Source organism: Salvelinus fontinalis, chromosome 5 (genome assembly GCF_029448725.1).
Source record: "Salvelinus fontinalis isolate EN_2023a chromosome 5, ASM2944872v1, whole genome shotgun sequence".
In the NCBI taxonomy this organism is placed as follows: Eukaryota; Metazoa; Chordata; class Actinopteri; order Salmoniformes; family Salmonidae; genus Salvelinus; species Salvelinus fontinalis.
This window is the reverse complement of record NC_074669.1, coordinates 10,556,773-10,576,503: the sequence shown is the minus strand read 5'-3', so window position 1 is coordinate 10,576,503 and position 19,731 is coordinate 10,556,773. Positions and strand designations below refer to the sequence as shown.

At 41.6% G+C, this 19,731-nt stretch overlaps 1 pseudogene; it reads right to left on the bottom strand.

The window, feature by feature from the left end:
• Positions 1-4,412: 4,412 nt before the first annotated feature.
• LOC129854839 (hyaluronidase-like) lies at positions 4,413-8,998 on the bottom strand (annotated as a pseudogene).
• Positions 8,999-19,731: the final 10,733 nt, after the last annotated feature.

Sequence of the window (19,731 nt, the reverse complement as noted above, 5' to 3'; positions counted from 1 at the left end):
AGTTAATATTTTGAAAGTATGATGTTGATCAGTCCAATCAAAGCCACTGTAGATATAACATGATTTGACATCATTTTATCTGTGGCCAATGACCTTGAGCCTTCTTGGATGGGCACTGCTAATGTAACTCAATGGCAGCTCCCAAGGGGCTTGAATTTTCGAGCTCTACCCTTAGACTTGACGTAGTGTCCCCATGAGTGACAGAACACTGAGCCAATCACAGCACAACGCTCCGTATTTTCTGCTGGCTTGCCCCACTACCACAGAAAGCACTGTTTTTATGCGGCTTTATTAACTCAATGATATATATATATATATTTTTTTTTTTTTTACATTGTTTGCAAATTGGTATGTGACACGTATTAATGCCAAAATAGCATGCAAATCAGGTGGGGCACTGCCCTGAATGACAGGTTGCCACTGAGTATATGTGGGAACTCCTTCAAGGCTGTTGGAAAAGCATTCTTCATGAAGTTGATTAAGAGTATGCCAAGAGTGTGCAAAGCTGTCATCAAGGCAAAGGGTGGCTACTTTGAAGAATCTGAAATATATTTTCATTTTTTTAACACTTTTTTGGTTACTACATGATTCCATATATGTTATTTCATAGTTTTGATGTCTTCACTATTATTCTACAATGTAGAAATAGTAAAAGTAAAGCAAAACCCTTGAATGAGTAGGTGTGTCCAAACTTTTGACTGGTACATAGGATGTGGTGTTTTATTGTAATCAGTGTAACATGTGTCATGCTAATGTAACCATCCTATTACTTGATGGCCCATAGTCCACCAATATGCAGATGAGCCATTGTCTACTTGACAGACCCCACTGGATATTCATACAGTCCTACTGATAGAAATCAATGCTGTATATAGGCAGCCAACGTGCTGAATTGGTAAAAAGTAGCTAACTATTTTGGTCGATTACCAACAAAATCATTGTTGAATCACAAAGCATAACAAAAAATGCATACAGCATTTCTTATCTCTCTCGATATTGGGATCACAATCAAAACTTGTGATTTCAGGTTCCCTTGAAATCAGACTGTCTCCACCAGTATCTCCCTGAGTAATACATGTTTTTGTTATGTTACTGTACCGAATTCTATAGCTAGATGCATTTTTGGGGTGCAGTCGACCACTTAGTCAGCTAGCATTATAATCTACAAACCAAACACACTAATGTTAACTATCTGCATATCAAGCTTCAACTAGCTATTTAACATTAGCTAGTTGAAATAAAGGCATTGGGCATCTTGTGTGGTTTGTGCAGTGTAGCTACATCAGGGATTGGGAAACTGACATCACCGTTTTTGAAGGCCCACGGATCACCTTCCCACTTTTTATTTACTCAGTTGGGATCTCAACTTACTGTTGCAAGTTAGAATAGTATAATATACAAAGTGCAATTTTGAAATTTGGTTGTGCATGAGCAGTGTTTCTCTTGTTATGTCAGTCGCTACAACCACAAAAACATCTGCTAAATATGTGTATGTATATGACAAATTACATTTGATTTGATTTGAATTAGCCGGTGTCAGCTAATATGTTTAAGATTGCTAAATTAGTTGCCAGCTAAACTTGTTATAATGGTTGAATTACTGGCCGGTGGGCCCCAATTGATTTTGTTAGTCAGTTTCACTCAGATATCATGTTAAAAACTGCTAATATTTCTCACCACCCTATTGCAAAATGTGTAGAATTGCAGGAAATTAGCTGTCACATAGAAAATGTTCCTCTCAGCCCCAGCCTAAAACGGTCTGAATACAGATGTTAGTTAGCTTGAATATTGAACACACTAAGGTTAGCAGCTAACGTACCTAGCAGGCCCAAAACACAATCCTACACTTACCTACCAGTCCATTAGAAAGGTGGCCATTTTGGCAACACTCTTCCACCATTCAAAATTCATTCCAATGTTTATCCGGTTTCTGTATTGGTCATGAGCAGTCTTTTTCTCACTTATTTTTCTATTTTGCGGTCAAGTTGATTCAGATTCAAGAACAGAAAATTATGCTTGTTTCTGTTGTCCCTGCTATAAGGACAGTTTATCTGCAAACAAGTTGGTTAGCTTATTGGCTTAGTCTGCACTGTGTTTGTTTCTGGCGGCTGTAATGTTAGCTTGCAAGTGACTTTCACTTCCTCTCCAGCTCTGGGGCAGCAGGGTCATTTGAGTAGGCGGGATTTAACGCAAAGATACTCCTTGCCCAGGCCAGCCCACGGCTCTGGGCTCAAACTCCTTGTTTTTGTTCAAAGCATAGAGAATAATAGAGGCCACTAGTGGCAAAAAGGCCATTTTAGCAAGGGCAGCGCCATTGAGGGTTTCCACTATTTTAATGTAATCAACTGGCTGGGTGCTCCAATTCCATCGAATGATCCCTCCTGGTGGCCCTGTTGGAGTCATATCCAACCAGGTCATCAGGAGAGATCAGCCAATCATGAGAAAATTGAGTACAAAAAATATTTCTGTAAAAAAAAGTTACTTCAATGGGCTGACATCAGAGTTGGGATGTCCCAAGAATCATGTTTAGACTTTTCCCTGCATTTTGTGCAAAGCCTGTGTGATTCACTTGAGTTACAGTGCATTCGGAAAGTATTCAGACCTGTGACTTTTTCCAAATTTTTTTAAGACAAAGGAGATGATTGTGGACTACAGGAAAAGGAGGACCGAGCATGCCCCCATTCTCATCGACGGGGCTGCAGTGGAGCAGGTTGAGAGCATCAAGTTCCTTGGTGTCTACATCACCAACAAACTAACATGGCCCGAGCACACCAAGACAGTCGTGAAGAGGGCTTGACATAACCTATTCCCCCTCAGGAGACTGAAAAGATTTGGCATGGGTCCTCAGATCCTCAAAAGGTTCTACAGCTACACCATCGAGAGCATCCTGACTGGTTGCATCACTGCCTGGTATGGCAACTGCTCTGCCTCCGACCGCAAGGCACTACAGAGGGTAGTGCAAATGGCCCAGTACCTCACATGGGCCAAACTTCCTGCCATCCAGTACCTCTATACCAGGCGGTGTCAGAGGAAGGCCCTAAAAATTGTCCAGACACCCAAGTCATAGACTTTTCTCTCTGCTACCGCATGGTAAGTGGTACCAATGCACCAAGTCTGGAACCAACAGGACCCTGAACAGCTTCTACCCCCAAGCCATAAGACTGGTAAATATTTAGTTTAATATTTAACCAAATAGCTGAATCTGAATTTACACATAAGCTGCTGCTACTGTTTATTATCTATCACTTTATTCCTAGTTATATGCACATACAGTATCAACATTCAGAAAAAAGGGTTCCAAAAGGTTTATTGGCTGTCCCCATAGGAGAACCCTTTTTGGTTCCAGGTAGAACGCTTTTGGAAAGGGTTCTATATGAAACCGAAAAGGGTTTCCACCTGGAAACAAAAATAGATATTCAAAGGGTTATTCTGTGGGGACAACCGAAGAAACCTTTTAGGATCTAGATAGCATATTTTTTTCTAAGAGTGTACCTCAATTACCTCATACCCCTGCACATCAACTCGGTACTGGTACCCTGTGTATATAGCCAAGTTATCTTTATTCACTTTATTATTGCTTGTTTTACTTTTGATTTGATTTGATTTGATCAATCAATCAATCAATCAATTTTATTCTATATAGCCCTTCGTACATCAGCTGATATCTCAAAGTGCTGTACAGAAACCCAGCCTAAAACCCCAAACAGCTAGTAATGCAGGTGTAGAAGCACGGTGGCTAGGAAAAACTCCCTAGAAAGGCCAAAACCTAGGAAGAAACCTAGAGAGGAACCAGGCTATGAGGGGTGGCCAGTCCTCTTCTGGCTGTGCCGGGTGGAGATTATAACAGAACTATGCCAAGATGTTAAAAAAAAAAAAAAGGATGACCATTATGTCCCCTAGCAGGCTGTTGTCCCTGGGCCAGGGTGACCAGTATGTCCCCTAGCAGGCTGTTGTCCCTGGTCCAGGGTGACCAGTATGTCCCCTAGCAGGCTGTTGTCCCTGGTCCAGGGTGACCAGTATGTCCCCTAGCAGGCTGTTGTCCCTGGGCCAGGGTGACCAGTATGTCCCCTAGCAGGCTGTTGTCCCTGGTCCAGGGTGACCAGTATGTCCCCTAGCAGGCTGTTGTCCCTGGTCCAGGATGACCATTATGTCCCCTAGCAGGCTGTTGTCCCTGGGCCAGGGTGACCAGTATGTCCCCTAGCAGGCTGTTGTCCCTGGTCCAGGGTGACCAGTATGTCCCCTAGCAGGCTGTTGTCCCTGGTCCAGGGTGACCAGTATGTCCCCTAGCAGGCTGTTGTCCCTGGGCCAGGGTGACCAGTATGTTCCCTAGCAGGCTGTTGTCCCTGGGCCAGGGTGACCAGTATGTCCCCTAGCAGGCTGTTGTCCCTGGGCCAGGGTGACCAGTATGTCCCCTAGCAGGCTGTTGTCCCTGGTCCAGGGTGACCAGTATGTCCCCTAGCAGGCTGTTGTCCCTGGTCCAGGGTGACCAGTATGTCCCCTAGCAGGCTGTTGTCCCTGGGCCAGGGTGACCAGTATGTTCCCTAGCAGGCTGTTGTCCCTGGTCCAGGGTGACCAGTATGTCCCCTTGCAAGGGTGGCATCTGGGGCATCTCACAGTAGACCCCCGTCCAGCCCTGGTAGCACTGACAGGTGAACCTGTGCTTCATGGCCAGGATGTTGTGGTTGTTAAGATGGCCGCACACGTGGAAGCTGCGGGCCCGGGTTTCTGCTAATGTCGAAGAAGCGGGGTCGGAGTTAGGCCCCCGAGTCGAGGCTCTTCCTCACACACTTGCCATTCTTCTTGTACAGGTCTTCACTGCACAGCTTGGCTGCTGAAGTGACTTTGATGACATAGTAGCCTAAAGGGCAGTAATGTACTTCTTCACGGCCAGGCAGTTCTCTGGAGGTACACGTAGACAGACACGAACACATAATGATTCACAGCATAAGTATAGGTGTCACTGTAAGTATAGCTAAAAATAGGTCTGCAGTTAAATGGAAATAGTAGTTATGTTGAATGAACCTTCCTTCTGTCACCCACAGTATGTTCATTACTTCATGTACAGATCTAGGATCTTAATTTGATCCAGTTTGCTACAGCAGAAAAATAATCCTGCATCTACAAGAAATGTGGATTGTTATGTGGATTATAATTCATTTACATTTTTGTAGGGGTTGATATATTTTTAGTTAGGGCAAATCAAGCCTGACAATTAAAGTGGACATTACAAACTTTAGAAGCTTTTTTAAACCTTGAATACACTACAAGTTTGGATTTCCTGCTGTGCAGGGAAATTCTCAGCAACAAAAAAGTAATCAAATTAAGATCCTACATGTCACGGCCGTTGAAAGGAGAGGACCAAGGTGCAGCGTGGTAAGCGTACATTTTCTTTATGTAATAAAAAATGACGCCGAACAAAACAATAAACACTACAAAACAAACCGTGAAGCTCTAAGGCTAAGTGCCCTAAACAAAGTCAACTTCCCACAAAGACAGGTGGGAAAAAAGGCTACCTAAGTATGGTTCCCAATCAGAGACAACGATAGACAGCTGTCCCTGATTGAGAACCATACCCGGCCAAAACATAGAAATAGAAAATCATAGAAAAACAAAACATAGAATGCCCACCCCAAATCACACCCTGACCAAACCAAAAATAGACATAAAAAGGATCTCTAAGGTCAGGGCGTGACACTACATCTGTACTAACTATCCTTTGATGATCTTTTCTTCTCTAATTTATTGCCTCTTAAAACTGTAATAGAGGGAATCCAGGCTTAATTATGAAATGTACCACCTGATACACAGAATGAGTTCGGTAAAAACATATCATCATTTGAATACGAAATAGTGGAAAAATTCCTCCTTTAAGTCCTTCACCCTGTACAGGTGTGGGATCTTAATTTGATCAATCTTATGTTTCTGAGAATTTTCCTGCACCGCAGATGAGCTTCATGATTTACATAAATTCACTAATAACTTGCACTAACACACGGTTGTATTAACAGTATTGCACTTTTTATGTAGCCTAATTTTGGCTAGCTAATAGCTTAACCACGACTAAATGTTCAAATCCTGTTGCTGCAGGATAATTTTTCTGCCACAATACTGGTCAAATTAAGATTCAACATCTGTATATAATGCAAATTAATCCACATCCACACTTCATGTATTACTGATGCGCCTCTTGTAAACAAAATGCAAAATGACCCACAAAATCCTTTTCCAAAAGAACACCACAGCACTGTCTGTCTGATATAAATCAGGCCATATCCAAGGCTCCTAATCTCATAAACCACAGTGACTGTGCTGAAACATACTATTTTAGGAGACACTGAGAACTGGCTAGGAAGGGAATCCCACATTGAAAGTGCTTGATGTCATGTCCTGTCATGGAACCCTGTAGACACTAGCAGCTCCTGCTTACTGCAGGCAACAAGACATTATTATGTAATTGTAACGATATTTTATATACATTAACGTTGAACATGTTTCATGACTCTCCATTTCATGGTTTCTCCCTGGAGTACAGAAAGAGGCACAATTTTTTCTTAACCAGCACTTTCACATCTGGGTTTGATTATTAGTTGAAATCATGTGTTGCCAGAAAGTAACAAAACTGTGCCCTGCTGTGGATCCAAGGTATTCAGGATTAAGAAACCCTGCTCTATGGAACATTTTGAGTTCGAGCATCTTCGGAGGAGCCCCAAATACCATTCCCGACGCCCCAAGAGCTGCGCTCTCTCCAATAGTGTGAACCAGGTCACTCTAGGAGAGATATAAGAGAAGATGTAACACTCCAAACACAGTCTTCCCCTCAAGTCAGAGTATGTTGAGGTCAATGCTTGCTCCCACTCCAGTGTCCAGTATTGGTTCATATTTCATTGTTATGTTTTACCTCTTGACCCCTGAATGTCAGAATAGACATCATGGCCCAGTCTAGAACCAGCCCCTAGCAGCTACTCTCAATAGGCACTTTTATACACCTTAAAGGTTTAGATAGGTAAGCAATATCCCACCCAGGCAATCAGAGGGCAAGGTGAAATGTTATATTGCTTATAATTAACTTGTAACGGCTGTCGTCGGTGGAAGAAGGTGAGGACCAAGGTGCAGCGTGGTAAGTGTTCATGATGTTTAATAATCATCAAAACAGAACACTGAATAACAAAATAACAAAGAAATAACCGAAACAGTTCTGTCTGGTGCAGACACACAAAGACTGAAAATAACCACCCACAAAACACAATAGAAAACAGGCTACCTAAATATGGTTCTCAATCAGGGACAACGATTGACAGCTGCCTGTGATTGAGAACCATATCAGGCCAAACACAGAAATAGAAAATCATAGAAAAACTAACATAGACAACCCACCCAACTCACGCCCTGACCACACTAAAACAATGAAATAACAAAAGAACTAGGGTCAGAACGTGACATAACTATCCAGTACGTTCAGATTTACTTAAGTGCCTAGGGGTTAGGGACTAGTTTCTTTTCCTGGACAACACCCAGGTGTTGTAAATCAATTAAAGGTCATCTGAGGTCTCGTAGCTGAGACGGTGCATTCCATTCATAGCCCTGTGACAGTTCTAGAAGCTTCAGTTGATTAATAGCTTTTTATCCACCACACTGACTAGGGGGCAAAACATGGGGCGAGACGAGACAAGTTGCTTGACAGAAAAATGCAGAGGTTAGGTAGTTTATCACAATGACTGACAGACAATAAAACACTTGCCGCAATGAGAAAAATAGCTAACTTAAGAAAATGTGTTGGAATATTTATCCTTGTCCTAACATCTATTTTTGCTCTTGAACCAACAGCAACGGAAGTTATCAGTTTCCCAATATCACCAGTGTTTAGTAATCCTTCTCACCTCTGAGCGGATCGTGAAGGTGGAAGCGTAGAAGAGTCTGTAGTAGACAAACACGGGCAGAGTGAAGTCAGTGTGTGTGATGGACGCAATCCTCATGGCCTCTGACTGGGTAGTGAACGAACTTGACGGTGTTGGCCGTGGACTTGAGTTCGTAGTAGGTACACGGAAGGGTAGAGGGCTGTGCTCTCACTTCAAAGCCACAGCAGGTGGTCATTATGGACGTGCTCCACGTTAGACATTCACTCATGCAGCGATGCAGGTGTGTCTTGACACCTTAGGTTTTGAGGTCAGGGAACAGTTTGAAGCCCCAGAGGCCGCCAGGTCGTCAACTTTCGTCTAACAGTAGAGTGTTGTTCATCAAATCAAATCAAATGTTATTGGTCACATACACATGGTTAGCAGATGTTATTGCAAGTGTAGTGAAATGCTTGTGCTTCTAGTTCCGACAGTGCAGCAATATCTAACAAGTAATCTAACAATTCCACAACAACTACCTAATACACACAAATCTAAGTAAAGGAATGGAATGAAGGCCTGCCCAGCCTCCTTTGACCTCCTTCTCCACCTTGATCTCAGGCCTGCCTAGAAGGAGCTTTCGGATCTGCTCCTTGGAGCCCCAGTTGCTCACCCAGTTGCGCACCCACTGGGCCTTCAGTTCTCCCGGTCAATGACACCCAGGCCTCCTTGTGGAGGATGCGCTTGGCGCTGTCATCCCTGGCCTTGCTCAGGTGCTTGGACAGGCTCTGGTTCTGGGGCAGCATTGATGGGGTCCCCAGAGCTGGCGTAGTAAGGGTAATAGCCCAGGTGGCTGTGGTAGAAGATGGTGACATTAGGTCCACTAAGGGTCTCGTTGAGGTTTGCCACGATGTCGATGACACTGAGGTCCAGGTCCACCTTGAAGTGAAGGCGGCAGGACTCCGTGGGGGCGTTCCACAGCACGATGAAGGGCCGGTGAGGGATCAGAGGAGCCTGGGCATGCTTCATCTGCTCACCACCGGCTCTTTCCCTGACCCCAACCCACAACCAGCTGACAGCAGCCAATCAGCGGCATCGCGCACATGGATCAATAGGTCATCCTATCCCACATCAAAAGGGAAAGGACAGGAGAGTAATCACCACATCTTTTTGCGGGAAAAAGTAAACACATCTTGGTCTTAAGTGGGGTTGGTGAAAGGACATGTGAGTGAGGGTCACTGAGCTGCACTGCTCAAGATTCCATACACTGTTCTTCTCAGAGAAAGGTGCCATTTCACTTGTTATGCTCTGTGAAGTCTGCCGGGCTTGGTTTGTCATGTACATGTATGCCTACATTTCCCTAACAAAGACATATTGAGTTGACCTTCATTAATCAAATAAAATAAAATTGTATTTGTCAAATTCACGTGTTTAGCAGATGTTATTGTGGTTGTAGCAAAATGCTTGTGTTCCTAGCTCCAACAGTGCAGTAATATCTAACAAGTAATATCTAACAATACACACAATCTAAAGTAAAGGAATGGAATTAGAATATATAAATATTTGGACGAGCAATGTCAGAGCGGCATAGACTAAGCTACAGTAGAATAGGATAGAATATAGTATATACATGTGAGATGAGTAATGCAAAATATGTGAGCATTATTAAAGTGACTAGTGTTCCATTATTAAAGTGGCCAGTGATTTCAAGTCTATATATATCGGGCAGCAGCCTCTAATGTGCTAGTGATGGCTATTTAACAGTCTGATAGCCTTGAGATAGAAGCTGTTTTTCAGTCTCTCAGTCGCAGCTTTGATGCACCTGTACTGACCTCGCGTTCTGGATGATAGCGGGGTGAACAGGCAGCGACTCGGTTGGTTGATGTCCATGATGATCTTTTTGGCCTCCCTGTGACATCGGGTGCTGTAGGTATCCTAGAGGGCAGGTAGCTTGCCACCGGTGATGTGTTGGGCAGACCGCACAACTCTCTGGAGAGCCCTGCGGTTGCGGGCGGTGCGATTGCGGGCGGTGCTGTTGCCGTACCAGGCGGTGATACAGCCCGACAGGATGCTTTCAATTGTGCATCTGTAAACGTTTTTGAGGGTTTTAGGTGCAAAGCCAAATTTCTTCAGCCTCCTGAGGTTGAAGAGGCGCTGTTATTGTGACCACAATAAAGATATTTACATATCAAAATGTGCCTTAATAAGAACTATTGTGTCTGTTGTATTTTGACAATGATTCCGCACGCATGCATACCAACACACACACACTCCATCTCTCTCACACACACACACACACACTCCCTCTCTCACACACACACACACTCCATCTCTCACACACACACACTCATTCTCGCTCTCACACACACACACATTGTTTTTACTATCCAAGTGGGAACATTTATTCCCATTCATTTATTCCCATTCATTTATTCCCATTCATTTATTCCCATTCAAAATTATATTTTCCCTAACCTCTAATCCTAAACATAACCCTTAACCAAACCCTTAACCCTAACATTAACCCTAAGCCCAAACCTCTAACCCTAAAACTAAACCTAACCCTAATCCCAACACCTAACCTTAATTCTAACCCTAACCCTAAACCTAACCCCTAAGCCTAAAAGAGCATTTTTCCTCTTGGGGACCTGCGAAATGTCCACACCTGTCAACTTTTCCATGTTTTACTATCCTTGTGAGGACTTTTGGAACCCCAAAAGATAGTAAAGTGAACCACACACACACATGGGCACGCACATTTTTCTAGAAAACTCTTTCCAGCTTCTTATGTAAGATGCCCCCACATCTAATTGCAATTGGCGCCCTCTCCCATTGCAGTTCCCTTTTTCCGAGTGCAGAGAGAGAAACCATGACCCTACTCTCGGGATACATGGCTACTGAGGTTGTCTCCAATAGAGACATGGAAACTCAGCAGTCATTTTCGCCCACCGCTAACACGGAGCAGGAGAGAGTGAAACCACTAATGGGAATGTGATTGCTCCATTAATTTAAGAATTCACTCACTCCTAGGAAAGCAGCTTTGTATATATAGGCAATAGGCTCATTGTATGTTGTCAAATCAAATCAAATTGTATTGGTCACATACACATATTTAGCAGATGTTTTTGCGGTTGTAGGGAAATGCTTGTGTTCCTAGCTCCAACAGTGCAGTAGTATCTAACAGTGCAGTAGTATCTAAAAAATAATACACATACAATACACACAAATCTAAAAGTAAAAGAATGGAATTAAGAAATATATAAATATTAGATCGACAATAATCAAGATAGATTTCGGTATACTTTTGACCAGTAACTGATTCTGGGGGATTTTCAAAATTATTTTGTTATTCATAATTGTTTCAAACCAGAAAGAACCATATGGTTGTTGTTGTTTTGGGTAATTAACTACTGTGCCACTCCACAGAATTCATGAAAATTAATATGTAGTTATAACTGAAGAGGAAAAGGCTTTAGGAAGGGAGTCCTGTACCATGCTTTGACGGTCAAACTGTAGAGTAATCCCTGCCCAAGACAAACAGTCTGTGGTGAAGTCTCTCAGGCTGTTCTCATACCACAACTAGTCACAGTGCCTCCAGGAACACCACTCATCCTGGCCACTAAAAAGACCCCCCCCCCCCTCCCCAACAATGTCTGAGTCAAAACGGACAAAAGACTCCACATTTGATGTCATGTCTTTCCTCAAATAGACACAATTGCATTCAAACGGGAGCCAAGTTTCCTGACTTTGCTGATTGATTCCAGATGAACTTCGCAGTAGTGAACTTTGAGCATGGAAGCTAACCTTTCTCTTAAAACGTCAATGAGCAGACGAAGCAAGTATCCTAATCACTTGCTATAGGACAGCATGATCTGTCCATGTACATATGGACTATGTTCAATCAGTCATTATAAAAATGTTATACATTATCCTCTATTAGTGTCATTACTTAGTAATACTGACAGTTATGTCTTGTATCATCACTAGCTTTCAGTTCATATATATTTCATACTTTGACATATGAACTGCAATTTTGCACGGAAAATAATCATCAAACTATTTTAGTTTGTTCCCATAAAATACTGGAAGCAGCTAAAATGAAATGAGTCCCTCGCCGATAGTTTGTGGTAAGAAAATAATGTATATACTGTATATATACGTATATATGTGGCATATCGTCACAATGTGTGTGCAATTGGCATATATGTTGGTCAGGGCAACTTATCCTCATCCATGGGGTGCATGAAGACCCTGTTCATACATGTATTTAATTCACAGGCAGTTAATATGTGACCAACATTGAAAGTAAATGACCCATCTTTAAGTACCATGCCTACGGGCTCTAGCCTCTGTGTAGAACAATCATAGTCATTATATCACGATTACATTAATTGTACAGTGTTTACAGTTACATTTGTGCAACAAAACTGTGTATCCTAATGTGTTTGTGTCTGTGTGTCCGGATGTGTGCGTATTTGGGAGGGTGCGCAGGTGTGAGTGCATGCATGTGTACTGGCCAGCACTGCACTGTCTGTGGATCTTTTGTCAATGTGTTAATGTGCTTCTGGGGGAGCTGGGATGGCGTGAGGTTGAATGTTGAAAAGAACGAGTGTGGAAATAAAAGTAAACATGTGGAGACACTAATCTGCACCACAGTGCTGGGCAGAACACATGAGTCAGACTCTCTCTCTGCTTATTTTGGATCCAGCGCTAGTCTAGTCAGCATCCAGGGAGATGTTTGTTGATGCTATCCCTGTGATCTGCATATCATGTGTAAGGTCTCTCACTTTTCCACCGTGTGTGTCTGTGTTCCTATCTGTGCAATCATGGATCTGACAATTGTTATGAAACAGGTTGGCCTTGATGAAAGCAGGCTATTGTCGGCCTGTCATGAACTTGATGCACTTGTCACTATTCCAGTTCTCATTTACATTATAACAAACTGCTCTAATAACACCCTCCCTACATAATTCACACATGCAATTGTGCACGCACGGAATGCACGTACACCACCACCCATTAACTAATGTGTGGGCTGTTCTAAAGCTTTGATCCTGTCTTCAAATCTTGTGGAATTTCTACCCCCTTCTTCAGTTTGGTGAAAATAATTCCCATATGTGATGGTGGTTGTATTCATATTCCCTGCCAGTTCATCTACTGTGGTACCATACTTTTGGTTCAATACGTCATCTCTCAATCTTAATGATCCTGCAAGTCTTAAATATTATCATTATCAGATGCTGCAAATTTGATCCCCTCAATGATAGGGGGACATGTAAGGCCTGTGAAACTAAAAGCTGTAAAAGTTAATATGTGTTATGATAGAAATAAGCTTGATCTGAGCTGTGATTACTACTTCTTTATTTTTTAGGATTCTTCTTTTTATCTTTATTTAACCAGTAAGGGCTCTTTGAGATTTGAAATCTCTTTTTGAAGAGCGTCCTGGCCAAGATAGGCAGCACCAAGTCATTACACAATTACAGACAGACCAACCTGAAAAACAACAAGTAATCTATAAAAAAACATAGAAATCAAAGGAGTATAACAAAATCATAAAACAACAAATTAAAACATTTACAGGTCTATCACGACACAAGGCGAGACCCAGATGCAGACACAGGAGGCAGATGGTTGGTGTCTTACAATGTTTATTAATCCAAAAGGTGTAGGCAAGAGAATGGTCGTAGACAGGCAAAAGGTCAAAACCAGATCAGAGTCCAGGAGGTACAGAGTGGCAGACAGGCTCATGGTCAAGGCAGGCAGAATGTTCAGGCAGGCGGGTACAACGTCCAGAAACAGGCAAGGGTCAAAACCGCGAGGATAAGAAAAAGGAGAATATCAAAAAGCAGGAGAACGGGAAAACCGTTGGTTGACTTGGAAAAACATACAAGACGAACTGGCACAGAGAGACAGGAAACACAGAGATAAATAGACTGGGGAAAATAAGCGACACCAGGAGGGAGTAGAGACAATCACAAGGACAGGTGAAACAGATCAGGGCGTGACAAGGTCAATGAATCAGCTTTAAAATCCTTCATCAATGATTTAAAAACACCAATCGGGATTTAATACCATGAGTAAGATGTAGCTATGATCTAAAGCAGGGTACTCAACTCTTATCCTATGAGCTCCAGAGCCTGGTGGTTTTCCGTTCTACCTGATAATTAAATCAGTCCCTGACTAGACAGGAACAATGAAAACAAGCACTGGAACTGGCTTCAAGGTCCAGTTGAGTTTGAGGGATCTAAAGTCTCACATACCTCTTTCCAAGCTTCTACTGATCTAGTCTTGTCCCGTGGATCCTGAGGCACAGGTCCAGGTCCTCTTGAAACGATAAGTGTCAAACGATGCTCTCCTCTCTCCTAGATGTCACTTTATCTGGGTTTTTGGGGTGCAGCAGTGCCCTTCACTTTGGATCCCCCCTGGGTCCCTTGGTATCTATGTGGCCAGAGATGCCCCTCTTTTATTGGCTTGGCTCCTCCTCATTGACCTGGCTAAGTCAGGCAGTGGAGATGGCACAAAGGCCAGGCACAGGGGTACACCGATCTTGCAATAGAGGGGACCCATCTCTGCTAACTATCTCTTCTCAACTGGAAGATTTTAACCAAAGAGTGTTATGTTTCAAACATGAAAACAGATGGCATGTATCATCATGGACTTCATCAAATGGTCAATGGCTTCAGTTCAAAAGAGAACTGTTACAATGTAACAAAGCTTTTTTTATTTTTTTTAATACAATCACAGAATTTGTGTACTGTTAAAACCCACAACTACATCTACAAGGTAGACTCCGCACAGGTACAGTAGATACTTTCAGTTTTCAGGAAAGGAAATCTGTGGCTAAGGTGCATATGGATAAGGTGCAACGTGGATAAGGTGTAGAATATTACCATGGACGACAATTGTAATAAGGTGTAGAATATTACCATGGACGACAATTGTAATATGGTGTAGAATATTACCATGGACGACCATTGTAATAAGGTGTAGAATATTACCATGGACGACAATTGTAATAAGGTGTAGAATATTACCATGGCCGAAAATTGTAATAAGGTGTAGAATATTACCATGGACGACTATTGTAATAAGGTGTAGAATATTACCATGGACGACCATTGTAATAAAGTGTAGAATATTACCATGGATGACCATTGTAATAAGGTGTAGAATATTACCATGGACGACCATTGTAATAAGGTGCAGAATATTACCATGGACGACCATTGTAATAAGGTGCAGAATATTACCATGAACGACCATTGTAATAAGGTGTAGAATATTACCATGGATGACCATTGTAATAAGGTGTAGAATATTACCATGGACGACCATTGTAATAAGGTGTAGAATATTACCATGGACGACCATTGTAATAAGGTGCAGAATATTACCATGGACGACCATTGTAATAAGGTGCAGAATATTACCATGGACGACCATTGTAATAAGGTTCAGAATATTACCATGGATGACCATTGTAATAAGGTGTAGAATATTACCATGGATGACCATTGTAATAAGGTGTAGAATATTACCATGGACGACCATTGTAATAAAGTGTAGAATATTACCATGGATGACCATTGTAATAAGGTGCAGAATATTACCATGAACGACCATTGTAATAAGGTGTAGAATATTACCATGGACGACCATTGTAATAAGGTGTAGAATATTACCATGGACGACAATTGTAATAAGGTGTAGAATATTACCATTGACGACCATTGTAATAAGGTGCAGAATATTACCATGGACGACCATTGTAATAAGGTGTAGAATATTACCATGGACGACCATTGTAATAAGGTGTAGAATATTACCATGGACGACCATTGTAATAAGGTTCAGAATATTACCATGGACGACCATTGTAATAAGGTGCAGAATATTACCATGGACGACCATTGTAATAAGGTGCAGAATATTACCATGGACGATCATTGTAATAAGGTGTAGAATATTACCATGAACGACCATTGTAATAAGGTTCAGAATATTACCATGGACGACCATTGTAATAAGGTGTAGAATATTACCATGGACCACCATTGTAATAAGGTTCAGAATATTACCATGGACGACCATTGTAATAAGGTTCAGAATATTACCATGGACGACCATTGTAATAAGGTGCAGAATATTCTAACAGACCATATGGCAGAAATCATGGTACAGTCAGAGTTAATCTTTATTTCAACAGTTCTGAAAATAGCTCTCGCAGCAGTTGCATGTACTTTTCGTAATGTAATAAAATTTGTTTAGCACCCTTGAAATGTACTAAATCTACAATCTATTTACAAAAGTTATGGGCATGTCACACAAACATATGGACTACATGAGAAAGTAGGAATAACATTCTTTGGTAGTCACGGAATACTAACTAAAACTAACTGTATGCTGTTTGGTGCATATTCATGTGCCATCAAAGCACATTCCTCCAACCTAAATATTTCCTGTGGAAACAGCAGTAACACCCGCTAACAGGGGGAACATTTTATTGCATTCCAAGACAACATAAAAATGGCTGACTGGGCATTCCTGTCCTCCCTCTATCTGATTGTAATGGGGAGTGATGAGGTGGTGAGCAAGGTCCTTCCCCTCAGCTGCAGAAATACTGAAAAGGCTTACATTTACAGAGCTCAGCTGTTATTGACATCGTGTGGACACTGGCAGACCTTGAGAATGGAAGAGCATTGTCTGGCAAGGTGTTCTTTTTCCAAAAAAACTTTAACCCTGTGGGACACAGTAGTTGGAGCACGCATGTTGTCTATAGATGACCCGCAGTACCCTAATCCCTCAATGACAACTTTGGCTGGACCCAATGACAACTTATGGAGAACTTTTGACTATGGCTACATCTATGAATGATTACACTCACCTTTCTGTTTCAAGCAGTCATGGACATTGTGAATTATTGACCTGCACTTATTTCCTAAAACAGTTCATTAACAGACTAAGGAAAATAGAGCTCAAGGTGTCTGGAGATCAAATAAATATTGGCGTCTGCCCAACTTCTTTGTCACACAGGGGACATACAAAGAACAGATTGTGCCTATAGACCTTTTCATGATGGTGGTTCATTCAGAATTAGGGTAAAACAAATAAAAAATACATCATATTTAGGACCTCTTTAACTTGTAGTTGTCTGAGTCTAGACACCAATTCTATAATAGGAAACATCATAGGCAAGGTAATTACATCAAGCCCTTCTGTGGAAGACAACATTAAATGCAATGTTGTTGTGTGAGTCCTTCTCTTCAAAACCCAGGGGTGGAGTCAATTCATTATTTCATCAAATGGAAATGGCCTGCTATTGATACATTTCTTCCCATCTTCATTAATGAAAATTCAAAACAAATCCTCCATTCACTGTTGAAATAAATAAACCCCAGCCCTTGAATAAACCCCAGCCATTTAATAGACCCCAGCCCTTGAATAAACCCCAGCCCTTGAATAAACCCCAGCCCTTGAATAAACCCCAGCCATTTAATAGACGCCAGCCCTTGAATAAACCCCAGCCCTAACGCAGTGTCTACCTCCATCTAGTGGTGAATAATGAGTTGTCCTACCGTAAGTGAGAGAAAGGTTCAATATTAGAAGACATAAAAGTAATTGAAAAATGTACCATACCATCTGAAACAGAATACCTTATTATAATCAGCCTATGGTTTGTCTATATGTTGACATGTGGCAGGTCTATGCTTGTCAATGTCAGTGATTTAACCGAGTAGGAGTCTTGATATAGACTCAGGTCCCCTCTGTCTATCTATTTTAATCTAAAAGGCGTAACTCCTACTCTGAGAAGCTTTATGAACACAGGCCCTGACCACATAGACCAAATAAGATAAAGTTCAATCTTTTTGCGCTGACAGTCCCTTAACCAAATGTTGCAGTTGTAACTGTTGATCATGGAATGGTCACACTGGAAACGAACAGATCCAGCCATCTTTCCACACAAAAAGGGTCAACTGCTGCTCTCCCATGCTTTTCTACAACTACATTCCTCACAGGAAGTGAAAATATTGACTATTTTGGGGGTATTACAAACAAGTAATTACATAAAGGAAACTCTGCAATTGTATTGTTCAAAACAAAAAATGTAGCCCATTTGCATTGAAATACAAATACTAAATTGTATATTGTTCTGACAAGAAACAAAACAATGTCTGTTGTTCAGTTCTTCTTCATAAAACCTTTATAAGGTATGCATGAATGCAACATAAATAATGTATACTTGTAAGCAAATGTGATGCAATAAAATTGGTGGCAAAATAAAAAAAAGGGTTGTAAAGAGTTTGAGGCTTTATTAAACCTTTGAATGTAATGTTACATATACATTGTTATGTCCAAAGTCTACTCTAGATATTGATGATTTGGCTAAAACCTCTGATTGAAGTGTTTCAGGCTTTGTCTAGACTTGGAACACTGGCCTATGATGACCCCATGACACAGAAAGGCCTAATTGTGCCCACCATCTTGATCTGACGTCTGCTTCATGAATGCAGCACAGAATCTACTTGGGATGTGAATTGATGAATATTCAACTGCCCACAAGTTACCGTCACCACCTGAAATGACGTGACCCATCTGAGGGAGAAAAACATACAGTGAAGAATTGATTGTCGTACTTAGTTTAGTTTATTAATTCAACCATTTACAAAAACAAAAACATGCATGCACATTAGTAAAACCATTGAGGATAACACACAATAAAGTCTAGGAATGCACAGAAGAGGCCTAGGGAAAGGGAGGGGGAGTGGTGGATGTCTCAAAACTGGGGTTCTTTCCTTTCTTCATTTCCTCTGTTCAGCCCATTCTCTTGTCTTAATGACATTCTCTCGGTCTCTCTTTGTTGCACAATACACTGGCAGTAGTCTGTGAGTGTTGAACCACAGACAAAACAACACTAGTGGAAATGATGTGCCCTCCGCCGTTATTTCTGTCACCTTTGTGTGTGTGTGTGGAGATCAAGAGATGTGTAAGTGTATGAGAGATAACGAGAAGAGGTCAAAAGTTGTGTGTGTGTGTGTGTGTGTGTGTGTGTGTGTGTGTGTGTGTGTGTGTGTGTGTGTGTGTGTGTGTGTGTGTGTGTGTGTGTGTGTGTGTGTGTGTGTGTGTGTGTGTGTGTGTGTGTGTGTGTGTGTGTGTGTGTGTGTGTGTGTGTGTGTGTGTGTGTAATGTAATGGGATTACTTTCCCCTTAAGAGGCATTAGAAGAAGACAAAAAGGATCCATCAAATGCATTTGGTGTGTCATCATAGTGGTCTCTGATCTGTGGTCAGACTCGCTCAGGTGGAACAAACTTAAACGTGCACCTTTTGTCAATGCTGATTTGAATGTTATTGAGATAATAGAAAGGTGTCAAAAGGAATTTTTGTTTCGCAAACATCTTTATGAATGTAAAAGTAATCCAAGAAGTTATCATCTACAGTCGTTTATAAAAAGTATCTGTAATCTGATTACAATATTTTTGCTGGTAACATAACTGAATACGTTTTTTGCATGCATTCATAAGCGTGTGAGTGAGAAAAAGAGAGAGAGAGAATCTTGTGGCCACCACATAAAATCAACGTTTATTGGTCGTGTAAACAAATTTGCAGATGTTAGTGCAGGCGCAGCGAAAAGCTTGCAATTCAAAACAATACACACATAATCCATAAAGTGATTTTTTTAAATGAAGAAGTATCAGAAAGAGCAATATCAGAACGAGCAATGTCAGAGTCAAATGGTAAGACTTATGATGCAGCAAGTCTCCCCCCTCTAATGTTAGCCTAGTGTCGAATCCAACAACCTTTTAACGTCACACACCCAAACACACAAGAATGGTTGCTAGCCTAATAGATTAGCGCTTTGCTAATACCTCTCTGACAGGGTTTAAGGAAGGACCAGGTGGC